Source organism: Miniopterus natalensis, chromosome 2, assembly GCF_054644295.1.
Source record: "Miniopterus natalensis isolate mMinNat1 chromosome 2, mMinNat1.hap1, whole genome shotgun sequence".
Classification (NCBI taxonomy): Eukaryota; Metazoa; Chordata; class Mammalia; order Chiroptera; family Miniopteridae; genus Miniopterus; species Miniopterus natalensis.
The window spans coordinates 104,670,860-104,684,358 of NC_142082.1; the positions used below are offsets into that span (position 1 = coordinate 104,670,860).

The 13,499-nt window shown below is 43.0% G+C and overlaps 1 protein-coding gene across 1 annotated transcript in view; it reads right to left on the minus strand.

Moving 5' to 3' along the window:
• Window positions 1–13,499, minus strand: part of WNT5B (Wnt family member 5B) — a 118,338-nt gene that overhangs the window by 68,919 nt on the left and 35,920 nt on the right. The window lies entirely within an intron of this gene.

Here is a 13,499-nt window from a genome sequence, read left to right on the forward strand (position 1 = left end):
CACTAGATCCATCTTCCTTTTCTTTGGGGAAGGTGTGGCTCTCTTTCTTCCCTCTTAGGTTACAGTACTTACTGCTTTGGGGGGGCGGGGGTGGACCCTAGTCAGAAGTAGGGACTTTGAATTAGGGTCAGCTTTCTAATTTAGCATTTGACACTACTATGCATGAAGGTCACACAAACTATAGGTTCTTAGACTTTTTCTGCCAAGAGACTGCATGGCTGTACAGATTGTCAATAAAAATTTGAGCACCTCCTAAGTCCTAGGCTCTGTGCGCACAGTCTTCATTTTAATACCCCAAATAATCCTACCAACTGTAATTGGAAGGGTTTTATGCTTCTCTGTTTTGTTTGGTTTTTACTTTAAAGGTTAAATACAAGCTTGACTAAAGGTTAGTAAATTAATGTTTGAAAGTTAAAGATCATGAGCCTAGTGTCCTCATGCTGAACTAGGCATACTTAATATATTTGGAGCATCTCTGGAAAAGATGAATAAACCACTTATTTTCATCAGTCAAGGTTAATTTCTCATCTCTCAACCTTTTGGCTAGAAGGAAAGGAATATGTGTTAACCTATACTGTGCTTTGCATGGTGTTTGTAAATTTCTCCTTTTAGTCCTCAAAGTAACCTGCTGAAACAGGTATCCTGTTTTCCAGATAAAAGTATACTATTCCCCTTAAGTCACCCCACCACTAGTTGAGCAGAGTCAGAACTCAAACCAGCTCCATTTCTGAAGTCCAGCTCCCTTCTACTCTCTGAGAAGGTTCAGTTATTAATCATACCTTGGTTTCTAGTAAGGCAACCTCACAGGAGTGGAAGCTGTTTAGTGTGGACAAGCACTGCTGCAGGGCATGGGGGGGGGGGGGGGGGTCATCTTCACCAAACCAGAAGCATGGAAAATGCTTTTAAATAGAAGCACCAAAGAAAATGAGTTGATACATATTTTGTGGGTGGTATAAAAGTCACTTAAGGGCAATTTTTAGAACAACAGAAAAAACCTGGTTCAGGTATTTCCTAAAACTTCAAAACTGAAAAACCAAAATAGGAAGTCTGTAAACTTTATCATCTAAAAGTAATAAACCTCAAGAGAAACTCTTTAGGTAGTAAAGACAGGGCTCCACATACCTTTCTTTTCTAAGTCTCATCGGGCAGTAGCCCTGTAAGGTCTGTACTGAAAGATTATTTATAAATGCAACTGTGGGGTTCAGGCAGTTTCTCAGCCCCTAAGGACCATGGCAGGCCTCTAGCTAAGAGAGCTGGGAGTCGTTACATAATTCTCCCTGCTATGGACTCCTTCCTGCTGAATTCCTCAGCGCTAAGGCGGGGGAGGACCCGCTTGATTGATTCCACATTTGGCAATAGTGACAAGGATGCTTGCCTAACTTACAGTACATCCTTAAATAGTTAAGTAAACTCAAACTGATATATTCTTTCATGATTTAAATCAACAAGGATCTGAAAAATCGAATGTTCCTTTTAATGAAGTTTCTTATTAAAGGTAAGAACTTTCTTCAATAAGGACATATGATATGTAAATTGAAGCCTGGCCTTTCCCCAAATCCTGCTGCTACCTGCAGTGGTTACTAGATAGCTGCTGGTCTTGGGACAGAAAACCTTTCACTTTGGGCTTAGAAAATTTGAACTCAGGTTTTCAAAGGGGTAAGGGTAGTGGCTCCAGGGGCCACTCTTGTTTCCAAGGTATAAGAGCCTTCTGAATAAAAGATCAGATATGTAAAACAAAACCAAGACCTTATATAGCTTCTGACAACCAGCTCTTGCCCCAGTCCCTGAAGGGAGAGCCCCTGGCCTCTGTTCTCAGCTGCTCTGCTGTGGAAGGGGCTGTAGGAAGTCATCTAATAGTCGTCCTTTCTGTTGTCTTTCTCTTCCCTGCATCAGACACTGCTCCTTTTTAAGTTAATTCTATCCCTTTATTAGAGGGCAAGACCTAAATTTTGTGCCACTTGTGAGGCTTTTTAATTAAATAGTGTGCATCATGGGTAAAGCAAAGGATTCGAAATTGCAAAGCTACATTCAAACTTAAACTGATGCTTACACCACATATTTCATTTTTGTGTTCAAATATTAGGTAGCAAATAAAGTTTTTTGAAAAGTGAATGTTGTGAAACATGAGACATTCATACTTGGATCAGTGCCAACTATTAATTTAGAATTTATCAAAGGTAAGTGCACAGCTGGACTAAGACCGTATGTATACTCTCAGGTCTTGGATAGAAAAGGGGTATTTCTAGACAACTGGTACATGTAAATGTCCACAGATGATCAGTTTCAGTCTTTTCCTATTTCCAGGGATTGCTCTGATTTTGCCTGGTGGAGCTGCCTGTTCCAACCCAGCACATTTGGTACTATGTAAAGCCAAGTCTTCTGGGTTAGGTGCAGGAGAAAGTAAGCTTGAGATCTTAACTGCACAGCACTAAAGTGGGGTATGTTTAGCATCCCCCCAAATAAAAGAGAAGTGGAATTCCTCTGCCTGCTGTTTGTTAACCCAGAAGAGTGTACTTAAAAAAGAAAAAAAAGACAAGTTTTTATTATCCCATTCTTCCACTTTAACTCTTTGGAAGACAAATGCCACCTGTTCTTGTAAGTTTGCTTTTATTTGTGGTAGTGAAAAGGAGTCTCAGTTACAAACGAGAAGAACGAGGTCTCCAGCAGCAGCAAAGAACCCAGGTGAGAGTGTCTGCGATGGGCATGTGGTCTGCTGCAAGAATTTAGTCATAACGGTATTCAGTTTCTCAAAATTTTTGTTTTCCCAAATCTGGCATATATTGTACACTTAATTTCATAAGTAGGGAAAGAGGCTTGACAAGGGTGAAAAGATCCTGCCTAGGTGATGTGAAGAGTCAGTATCAGAACCAGAGCTGCTCCGGACTTGAATGACCAGATCAGAGAGACACTGACATGCAGGTAGCTCTTTGATTTTTCCCTGAGACGCTGTAAAGCACTGCCCTAACCCCTTGCTTCAGAAAAGCGGTGAACCAGAGCATATTTTCTTTGGGAGTAAAAAAACTCCAAATGCTGAAAGGTATTACTATTTAATAAGCATTAAATTATGCAAATGAAGATATGTTTTGCAACATTATACATAGGGCTATTCAAGATGCCCAAAACTAGTGCAAGTCAGTAAATGGGCTGTAGATTACCCAAGTAGGTAGTAGTATCAAATCTGTCACCTGTTATCCTCAGAGATTTTGAGCCAGTTTCCAAAACACTGCTTTGTCACAAATAGTGATGTGAAGTACAAACACTGAAAGTCTGTGCTTGTAATAGCCTCAGAGCTAAGAACTTACACACATTTAACATGTTTACAAATGTCTGTCACACAATCCTTTTATAAGTAGAATCAAGTTGCGAAAAACACTAGCTATTTTCATGCAAGAATAAAAAGGCTTGACTTCACAGATGTTTTAGTTACAAATCCCTCTTGTCTAGAAAGAGTAAAAGGTCTAATTTGTTAATATCAGGCAGCCTCTTATGTTTATTACTTCTCAATTTATGTAATCCACACTCTAGAAGGATCAGGTCTAGCATACAGCTGTCTCAATAATTACGACTCATCATGGATCCAAGTTAATGGAATTAGACTGTGGGAAAATAGATCTTTGAGACCAGATTAATTTTTTTTTTTATATAAATAGTGTGGAATTATTCAATATGGCTTGGAAATCATTGTTTTCCTCATTGGAAAAGAGTATGAAAATGTTTAACACAAACATCCACAATATTTATCCTTAGGAAATCTTTACCTCAAACTGGCATTTTTATGTACACATTTGTGTAGGAATAACTGCCTGCTTCCAGTTTGCTTTTTGAGAAGTGGTCTCTAAATAGGGGGAAGACAAAAAAAAACAAAAAACAGTCCTGACATTCCTAAGAATCTTTACTAAAATCACCGAGGTTAAACTTGGACAGATGGGTAAAATAAGGGAGGGATTACAATAGTTAAGACCCTCCAATTTTTAATGTTCTTGAATGCCTTCCATTTTTAAAACCTTAGCTTCATAGCTCAAAAGCCCAGTGCTGTGAACTACCAAAAAAAGGACCAGTAGGTGTGTCTTACGCATACAATATGAAAATGACAAAATTAAAGTGACAATTTCCAGTTCTAAGTTCATTTCCAACGCACAAATTTAGACTGTTTCAGGAATCTGTAAAAATAGTACAGCCAGGTTCTGTGGTCTCCTGAGCTTCATCAAGCCTGCAGCTCGCTGTTGAAAGGAGGAAAGGAAGCCTTCAAATTTTGTGAGCCTGGAATAGATGATTGGCTCTCCCAACCCTAGCTGACGTCTGCACTTGAGCCAGATGCCCTGCCATTGTGCTCAGAGTCAACCGGTGACAATCAGAGCAGCATGACCCAAAGGCAGGCAGCTGGCCTATCCTCTTCCCATGCATGCAGTTCGCTGTCTCAGTGGAATCACAAGAGGAACCGCAGAAATTCACAGTAAGCACGACGCAGGGTTTCAGCACAGCCTCATCACTGCTTGCTTTAGAAATAAAAACGTGCACATGCAAGTTAGGATACAGAGGTCAAGTACTGCACTTTATTGAGAGGCAGGGGTGGAAAATCATTTTTGTCTCCTAGATTATTCCTTGACCTCCCCCATTCCTCCTAAAAAAACAAAAAACCTCTCCCACCCATGGACACAATTCACACTCCCTACTGAGATTTGGCTATGAATCATGCCCACATCAGTTATCAGGGAGCTGGAAGTCCCACCTTGTGTTTTTCTTTACCTCAAGGTTATTAAAATGATTTTAGATGTATGGTTAATGCAAAACTCTAAAAATTTGTTTCCCAATGTGGAAGATGGAAAGTGAAAAAATGAAATTTATCCACAAAGTCTGCAAATCCTATGTTTTGTCAGCAGGCGGCAGCATTGTCTGTGAGTTGGCTATTTCCAGCAGAGAACCACGACCTCCTCCATTTGACAAATGCCCTCTGGTCACTTCCCATCCCCTCCTGCCCTACACACACCCCAAAAAAGAATTTCCCGAGAGTGTAAGAGTTGACAAAAGGGAATTTCATGTCGCCAAAAAGATGAAATGGAATTTTAAACATCAGTGAAACTATTCAAAGGAACCTAGGTGCTGAGCACTTTGTTTTCGGAGCAAGAGACACAACCTCCTCAGAAAGGTTGCGGGTTTAGCCAGCAACTCTGTTTTTTGGTGGCCATGGGACTGAAACATCAGCTTCTTGTTTTTCTTAAAGACCATCTCCTACAAATCCTGTTAGATTGCCATATTTGGGAAGTATGAGAGAACAAATGGGGAAAAATTTTAGTCATACATGCAGATACCAATTTTAACAGCAAGAGCAAAAGTGCTAGTTTATTACAAAAAAATAGAAAGTGAAAAATTCTAGAGATCTTTTGAGAAAAAAAATATTTTTAAAATTACAGAACTATCTATTTTTTATTAAAATTAGTATCTTTATTGCCCAGATGAAGACATCTTTAGAAAATCTAACGGTATCTATGAAACTGAAAATGATTAAGGGCCCTGATAAAGAAGTAAAATTGCTCACATTCCTAAAGTCTTCCTATGGAACACAGACATCAGGAAAAAGTAGCAGAAATTAAAGAACTGAGCCTACTTGGCCGGATTCCATAAAATACACAATGAGGGCAGGAAAGGCCTTGGGGCTCTTGCCCTCTTGCACTCTGGCCTCAGGGAATCAAAGCATGAACCTGAAGGGGCAAATATGGAATAAAAGGAATCCCCTGTGGCGACTCCTACCAAGCTATATTAGCTGGATGAGCACAGCTCATTAGCTCCATGATACAAAGGTCACTTGGTTAGAGAACAAGAGAAAAGAGAGGAAAAGCTTCTGGAACTCAGGGCCCAGACGTGAAGCAGATTACCATTCCTGGCACCATCTATGAAGCTTTTATAAAAGCAGACAATATGATGCTTGCAAAACATATCTGCATTTGCATAATTTAATGCTTATTAAATAGTGCTTTATGGACACCCTGATTGAACTATGCCATTGTTAGTGACCATATCCAATGAATACAGATTCAGGGAAAACAACCCAAATAAAGAAAAGAGGTGGGCGAAAGAAAAGAGACCATGTATCTAACACTCCACACAAAGCTGAGGAGGTGGAAGCACAGGGCAGGCTGAGGAGCCAGAAGGATAAAGACAGTACATAAAATTAAATGAGGGAGAGTAGGAACTGCGGACAACCAGCAGTTCCTAGAAGTGGTCCTGGGGTGAACTGGGAGGGTTGCTCTTCAATTTGGGGTCTCCAAGAACAGCGTGCCTGGGCAAGCACATGTTCTCCAGAAGACAGGCCCTTTCTCTGGTTGACTGAATCTGACTTGAGATAAAAATTTCAACCAATAGGCCGCCAGGCTGGGGAACCTGAGGGAATGGATGGAGAGAGAGCAAATGTCCTGCTGGGACACCTGCAGCTGTTACTGCCCACCCCCCCCACCCCCCACCCCCAAACATCGAGCCTCCAGCACGCTCCTGGTGGTCAGGAGGAATGCTGGGTTTTACCCACTTTCCTGTTTTCACACGGAACAGGCAAGGACAGCAGCATCCACGGGGAGGAACAAAAAGTAAGTGTTTCCAGGGCAGGCTGCTGAGCGACATCCCTCCACAGGCCCTTCAGGCAGCAGTTGGCTCCAGTGGCCTCAACACCACTTGCCAACCCACAACTCAGGCTCCCACACTCCGTCCTGGCCCAGAAGGTATAACTGATAGCTCTCAGCATCCCAAGAAGACAGAGATTCTCTTTTAGATGATGTTCCCCAAAGCCTCACCCTAGAGCACAGTCACAAAGCCTGAATACTTATTTGCAGACTGGGCAGCCACTGCTGCTGCTTTCTTAACCTTCCTCTGTCCTCTTAGTCTCTCCCCCACAAAAATTAAGGTGTCCACACAGGCATCTATTTGCTCTTTAAAGTAACCAGCACAGGCACTTCCCAGGTTCTTGATTTCCTATTGCAGTCTGTGGAGACTGAAGAGGGGCACAGAGAAGCCGTGATGGTGGGATTCCAAGTGACATGGATGCACATAACCTGTAATGTAGCAAGTCTTACAGCCTCTTACACACCACCAAGCAGGGATCGTGCATTACCTTGCAATCCTCCCTGATTTGGGTTGCCTTCCACTTGATGGCCCAAAGTTAAAGCCCCTGTGCCATTCCCGAGCCTGTCAGTTCCCAATCCTGTGTCCATTCAAACTTGTGTACCTGCTAGGAACCTGCAGAGAAACTAAGGCACTTGTGTGCAAGTGGCTGCAAATACCTTCCCACCCTTCCACTAGTGCCCAAAACAAGCCTGCTAATGCTAATCTACCCCCTCACTTGCGGCTCAACAGCTTTTCTCCTTTAAGCCCCTGATAATGGTTTTACTAAAATCCCCTTTTGATGGAAAAAAATCCCAGCTGGACAGTTCAGGCCTCTGCACAATATACAAGTCTGCAGGTCCTTTCCCTACCTCACAAAGGCCTCTAATCAAGTGGAAAATGTGCTGGAGGCCAGAGGTTTGGGTCTGCAATTATTTTTTAAGGGATTACTAGAGAAGAATGGGGGGCAACGAGGACCTCCCCCCTGCTTTGTTTTCCATTTGGCTCTGCTTTTAGACATATTGAGCCAGCAGTGGCCGCCTAGGTCTCCAGCACAAGAGCCTCATCTCTTCCTCCTCTGGTGGAAGGATGTCATCTTTGAACAACCTCAAAAAGATTCAGAGAGTTTGGAAGCAATATGCGGGTCCTATTCTGACCCCATTTAAGCTCTTATTTAGAAAACAACTATGGGACAGGATCCCGTGTGTGGGGAGAGCACTCATTCATTAACCTTTAACCCTGCTCTGTATGCAGAGGGGAGAGTTTGCACCTTGGCCATACACTGCTAAGATTGAAGGCATTCACTGGGGCTTCCCAGGCTGTGGAGGGCAAAAGGTCATGTTCCCAATCTTGCCAGATAGCCATCGTCTTATTTGTACACATTGACCCTTCCCCTCAACACTGAGCAAATACCCACGAAACTCCTAATGCAAAACATGAATAAAAATATAAAATGCTAACCATTTTTAGTACTCTATTTGGAATCTTTGTTTAAAAAAGTGCACTATGGGAGGGAGTCTCCCTTCTCTGGGTATCCTGAAGGACATTCTTTGATGTCATTTTATACATGAGTGTTCGTGAAGGATTAACTGATAAAGGTATGAACATTTCAGGTTGGCCTTCAGTTCTCACCATTCCCTTTCAGCACACAGACTGCTCATCCTTCTCAACCCACCTGGTTAGTGATATATGCAAATACCCAGTAAAAAGGAAATGATTACAAATTCCTAAACTCATTCTGGGATGATCAAGGATTAGGCAGTTTAGCTCTGAAAGTTAGAAGTCAGCATAAATTTCAAAATAAATACCAGGCTGAATAATAATTTTCAGTTCCTTTCTTCAAAGTGTCTAAATACCTTTGGTCAAAAACAAACAAACAAAAAACCCTACAAAACCTCAAAAACCCAACTCTCGTCTGCTTTCATCGGTACGAATACCTCATTGACATATCTGCCTTATTAATTTTTCAGTTCTCCCTCAGAAGAACCTTAAACAATTGAGAACTAGATGGAGAGAAGCACAATTGTTACATTTAATATATTACATTTAATACTTAATGCACATATCATGCTAGTATTTTATTATGTTGACCTTCATACTTCTTCTGGTGGGTGTTATAGGAAAAGGGGACCATATAGTTTCCCCAAAGAAAGCAAGTGAGGGTGGACTCCCTGGAGTCTGTTTCCCAAACAATGACAGGCAGGTCTGCTGAATCACTCCTGCTGGTTATGGAGATGCGGTGACAGCTTTCTCCAGGAGGGAATAATCTTCACCCTACTCTTAGAAGATGAACTTCTTTAGAAAGGCGAGGTGAAACATTCAAGGCATCAAAGGACACAGGACTATCTCTACAGCAGAGCCTAAGGGGCCTGATTTGAGATAAGTCTGCCTTATAGGGAGGGTTGTTGGAGCTTCTCTCAGGACACGCTTCCGGAGGCACTGCTCAGATGCCTCTACTCCCATCCGTGGCTTATCACCATTATTTTGGTGCTCATCAATACGCTTACCCTTCTCTGCCCTTTTCACGCACTATATGGAACAAAATACCAATTGTTTAAGAAGTCACTCTTCCTACCAACAACAATGTAGGGAAGAGTAAAAATAGCAATTTGGAAACAGTAATTTAATAAAATAGTGACATCAATGCATCTCAGATTTTTCAGGGCAGTGGAAAATTTTAGTACAGGGGTACCTCAGTTTTCGAATGTGATCCGTTCTGGAAGACCACTCGAGTTCTGAAACGTTCGACACCCGAAGGATCAACAGCCGACAGCTGGGCCTCAGGATCTTGCCCTCAGCGAAACTGTGCAGCGTGTTCGACTTCCGAGGCGTGTTTGAAAACCGAAGCGTTTACTTCCCGGTTTATGACGTTCGTAAACCAAAATGTTCGTCAACGGAGACGTTCGAAAACCGAGGTACCACTGTACTTTGGAGTGTACACATCTTTCAGACTCTCATTAGATCACACAGGTATCTAAAAACCAACAAGACCAGCTTCCTTAATTTTCTATTCAAAAAACAAGATGAACATTTTTAGAATTAAGAAGTATAAAGTATGGGCTTTCGAATTAAGAAAATTTTGTTCAAGGTCTAAAGAGAGAACGAAATTATATCTTGAGGCTGAAATGTTATCAGTCCAAAGTTCATTGTGTCCCACTGGCAAACCTAAAATAGTTGGGAAATGCCTTTGAGTCCACAAAGAAGATATACAATATGATGTCTCCAGACTGCGCCACATGGGGTCACCTACAGGGAGAAAGGGAGGCTCACTTCTCTATAGTCTTTCTCTAGCTCCTCCTCTCATTCTTGATAACCAAAGGCTACACCCAACTCCTGTTCAAACTGTCTCTGTTGTATTGCTGTGTATTTCTGAAATTCTCCCTGTTCACTCCTTATGCGTGCACTTATCACCTTGGTCACCTACCTCTCTAGACCACCGTCTCCATGCCCAACACCCGCAGACTCTACTAGGAATGGCTGCACTGCTGACTCTGGCTCTCTGCGTCCCCTGCGCGGCCCTCCAAATCCATCCCCGGTATCTCCCAACTTTCCAAACTCGTGGAGCCTAGATGAGTGATAATTGTCATTACTGTATTTGATTGGTAATCTCTCCGCCACAGTTTTTAAATATCATTTTTACTAAAACATGCCTGCCTATTTAAGGCTGTTTTGAAAAATGATACATAAACCCTTATTTCAAAAAATCCTTATTAAAAACAATCACCCAGCCCTGGCTGGTGTGGTTCAGTGGTTAGAGCGTCGGCCCACACACCAACAGGTGATGGGTTCAATTCTCGGTCAAGGGCACATACCGGGGTTGCAGATTCAATCACGGCCCCAGTAGGAACATGTGCAGGAGACAGCCAGTCAATGAGTCTCTCTCACATTGATGTTTCTCTCTCTCTCTGTCCCCACTTCTACTCTCTAAAAATTAATGGGAAAAATATCCTCGGGTGAGGATTAACAACAGCAAAAAAATTGTCCAGAACAGAAAAATTTTGGATGACAAGGCAAAATTGCCCTTCAGTCCTCACGTAATGCCACTTCCCTGAGGTCCCCGAGGAGACAGTGGGCTGGATCCATTTGGACCCAACTCCAGCTTTCAGAGCAGCCAACAGTGGTGACCAATGCCTCAAATTTGAGTTTGATAGAGAATCTTATTCTTGACTTGTATAACATCTTGAAATTAAGCATTTGTCAGCATAGGTTAAGCCCCCAACGGATCTATGGTAATCAGGTAACATTAAGAATCTCTCCTCAGGTCTCCTGCTTAAGAACCTCTTGACGTTCCTCTCTGGGAACCATTATGAGTTTATCTACATAGTGCTGACAGTCAAGTGGCAGCACTGATAAAGCTTGTGCTTGGCTTTATCAGTTACAGAGTTAAAACTACTTTAAGAGACTATAAAAATGCTAACAAATATTCCTTTTGACCAACCCATACGACCCTCGTTCACAATCACAAAATCCTGCTGGTTTATCGGGATTAACTGCTAACTAATAGTTAAAATGCTAGAGTTTATGAATGACTTTTTAAAGACACAAATTAGTGTGGATTCAAGGCTGTCTTTCACTTAGTAAATATTTATTTGGCATCTATTATAGGCTGGAGCACTGTGCCAAGGGCTGGGGACACAGAGGAACGTCTCACACTTACTTATGGACGTCTGCTTTCCTGAGTGGGAGAGAAAGAAGTAGAGTTTCACTGGGAACTGCTCCCAACCCACAGCCCGATTTATCTGTGCCGCAGCCTGTAATCTAGATATACCCATGGGTGTGTGTCCCATGTGTGTTTAGGGGAAGAAAAAAAAAAAAAAGACAAGTCAGGGTTGCTGTTTGAGAGTTCTCAGTGCAGGATGGAACCAGCCAGTGGTGGATAACAAGGCAAAACTGAGGTTTATATAAACATAATACTAATCTCCCTCTAACTTCCCCAGGAGCCCCCTCCTATTCCATGCCTGAGCTGCTGGCTCGTGGTCTCTGCCCCACCTCCTCAAGGCTGCCCTTGATGTCAATTTCAACCTGATTCCACTGGTACAAAAATACTGAGTGAGGGGCTAAGTGAGCACCCAATGGCCTGCACTGCCCCCCACCCCACCCCCAGGCACTGGAACTGCCACCCTGCCTTTCACGGGCCGGCTTAGCCTGCCTGGACTTCATCAGCGTAGCACAAGCTAAAAAGTTTCCAAGGGAGGCCTAGCCAAACCAGGTCCTCGACTTAAATGACTACAAGAGGTGGGCAAAAGCAGGTGTACAGCTCTGAGTATGTGAAAGAGTTTATTCTCGTATTGTTATTATTGTATTATTTGTATTACAACTGTAACCTGCTTTTGTCCACCCCTGTATTTGAATTATTTTCTGCTTCATCTCCAGTAATTTTGTTTTATTAGAGAAAGGGTCTGTGAGAAGAAAAGGAAATATTTAAGGTTTCCTCCTGCTGTTCAAAGCTAGTTAAATGTAAACAGAAAAAACCTGTTGGGCTGTGTTGGGGCGCTGCGTTCGATTTGTCATGTGCATCTCAGCACTGACACAGACAGACACCGGCAGGCTTCACAAAGGGGGAGTTCCCCGAGCTGCTGCTCAGGACAGGACCTTTTCTACCCAAGATCCTGCAAAGGGAGAAAGTTCGTGCCCAACCTGCATACCGCTCTGTAATAATTCCCCAGGACCCAAGCACAGACAGTTCCCCCAAGACACTGCCCCAGAGCTGGACGCCCCTCATCACTCTTCCTCTAGCGGGCACATGAAAACCAGCCGCACACGTTCCACTCACTGTTTGCCTCCTGAGAAGCGACCAGGTGCCCTCGTAAGCTCCCACGACTGTCAGCTCCAGACACTGACTCACAGCATGGACAGGCGCCAACTGCCTCTCCAGGGCAAGGACTCAGTGTGCTGGGGGTGGAGAGGGTTGATTCGGATCCCGGAGAGTCCTACTGAGCAGTCGATAAAGTGGAGTCTGCGAGCGCAGTTTTCTCACTCACCAATCAGGAGGAGAGCTTTTTCCCCAGGGGATCCTGAGGGCACACTGTCAGTATTTACTCAAAGTACCATTAATCCCAGCCATACACCAAGATCTACGGCTGGGGTTAATGGTACCTGTAATAGGACCAAAGAAAGAGCTATAGATAGGGAGGAAGGAAGGAAGTAAAAGAAAGGAAGGGAGAGACAGAGAAAGAAATAGAGACGGCGAGAGAGAGGAATTTCTCTTTGTTGAACTCTTAATCAGCATCTCCTGAGAAACTGAACTCTTTTATCTCCAAGTGAAATAAAGGAACCCCAGTGAACAGAGAAGGCTAAAGCTGTGGGGGGTGTTTATTTTTATCATAATAGAAGTTTTCTCTCCCTTGGGGTTTTGCTTATCTGTCTATGTATGTCCCTAGAAAATATTATTCTTAGAGTCCAGAGTCTGTTCACATTTGTTTGTACAGACTTTTTAGGGGCAAATAAAAGACAAGCCGAGATACTTTCGATACATACTATTACTCAAATGATGAGTTTAGACCTTTCCCATCCAGTTCAGGATCAATTTGTTTATCAGTACTGGCCAAAAAGTACTTTTGAAATACACTATTAAGTTTATCAAAGATGACTTGTAAAAGAAGGCCCTAACTTTTCCAATGAACTCCTACCAAAACCTTTCCGAAGGGCTGTGACAGGATCCGGTCTCCAAGCAAAACAGGACCCTGCTGACAGCACATGGCTGTGTCCTCAAAGCTCTCTGTCCACATCTAAGTCAGCTCAGGCACAAGGCAGAGTGCAAGGCCTCGTGTGGTTTATCACCACCGATGCCCTGGGGTCTTCAAGGCCCTAAATTGCAGATCCCTCAAAAGAAGGTTTGCTCCCTAGCTGGGGTGGCCCTTCTCAGCTCTCAGTCCCACTCCATATCCCCGCCCCTGCAGGCACCTCCTCTG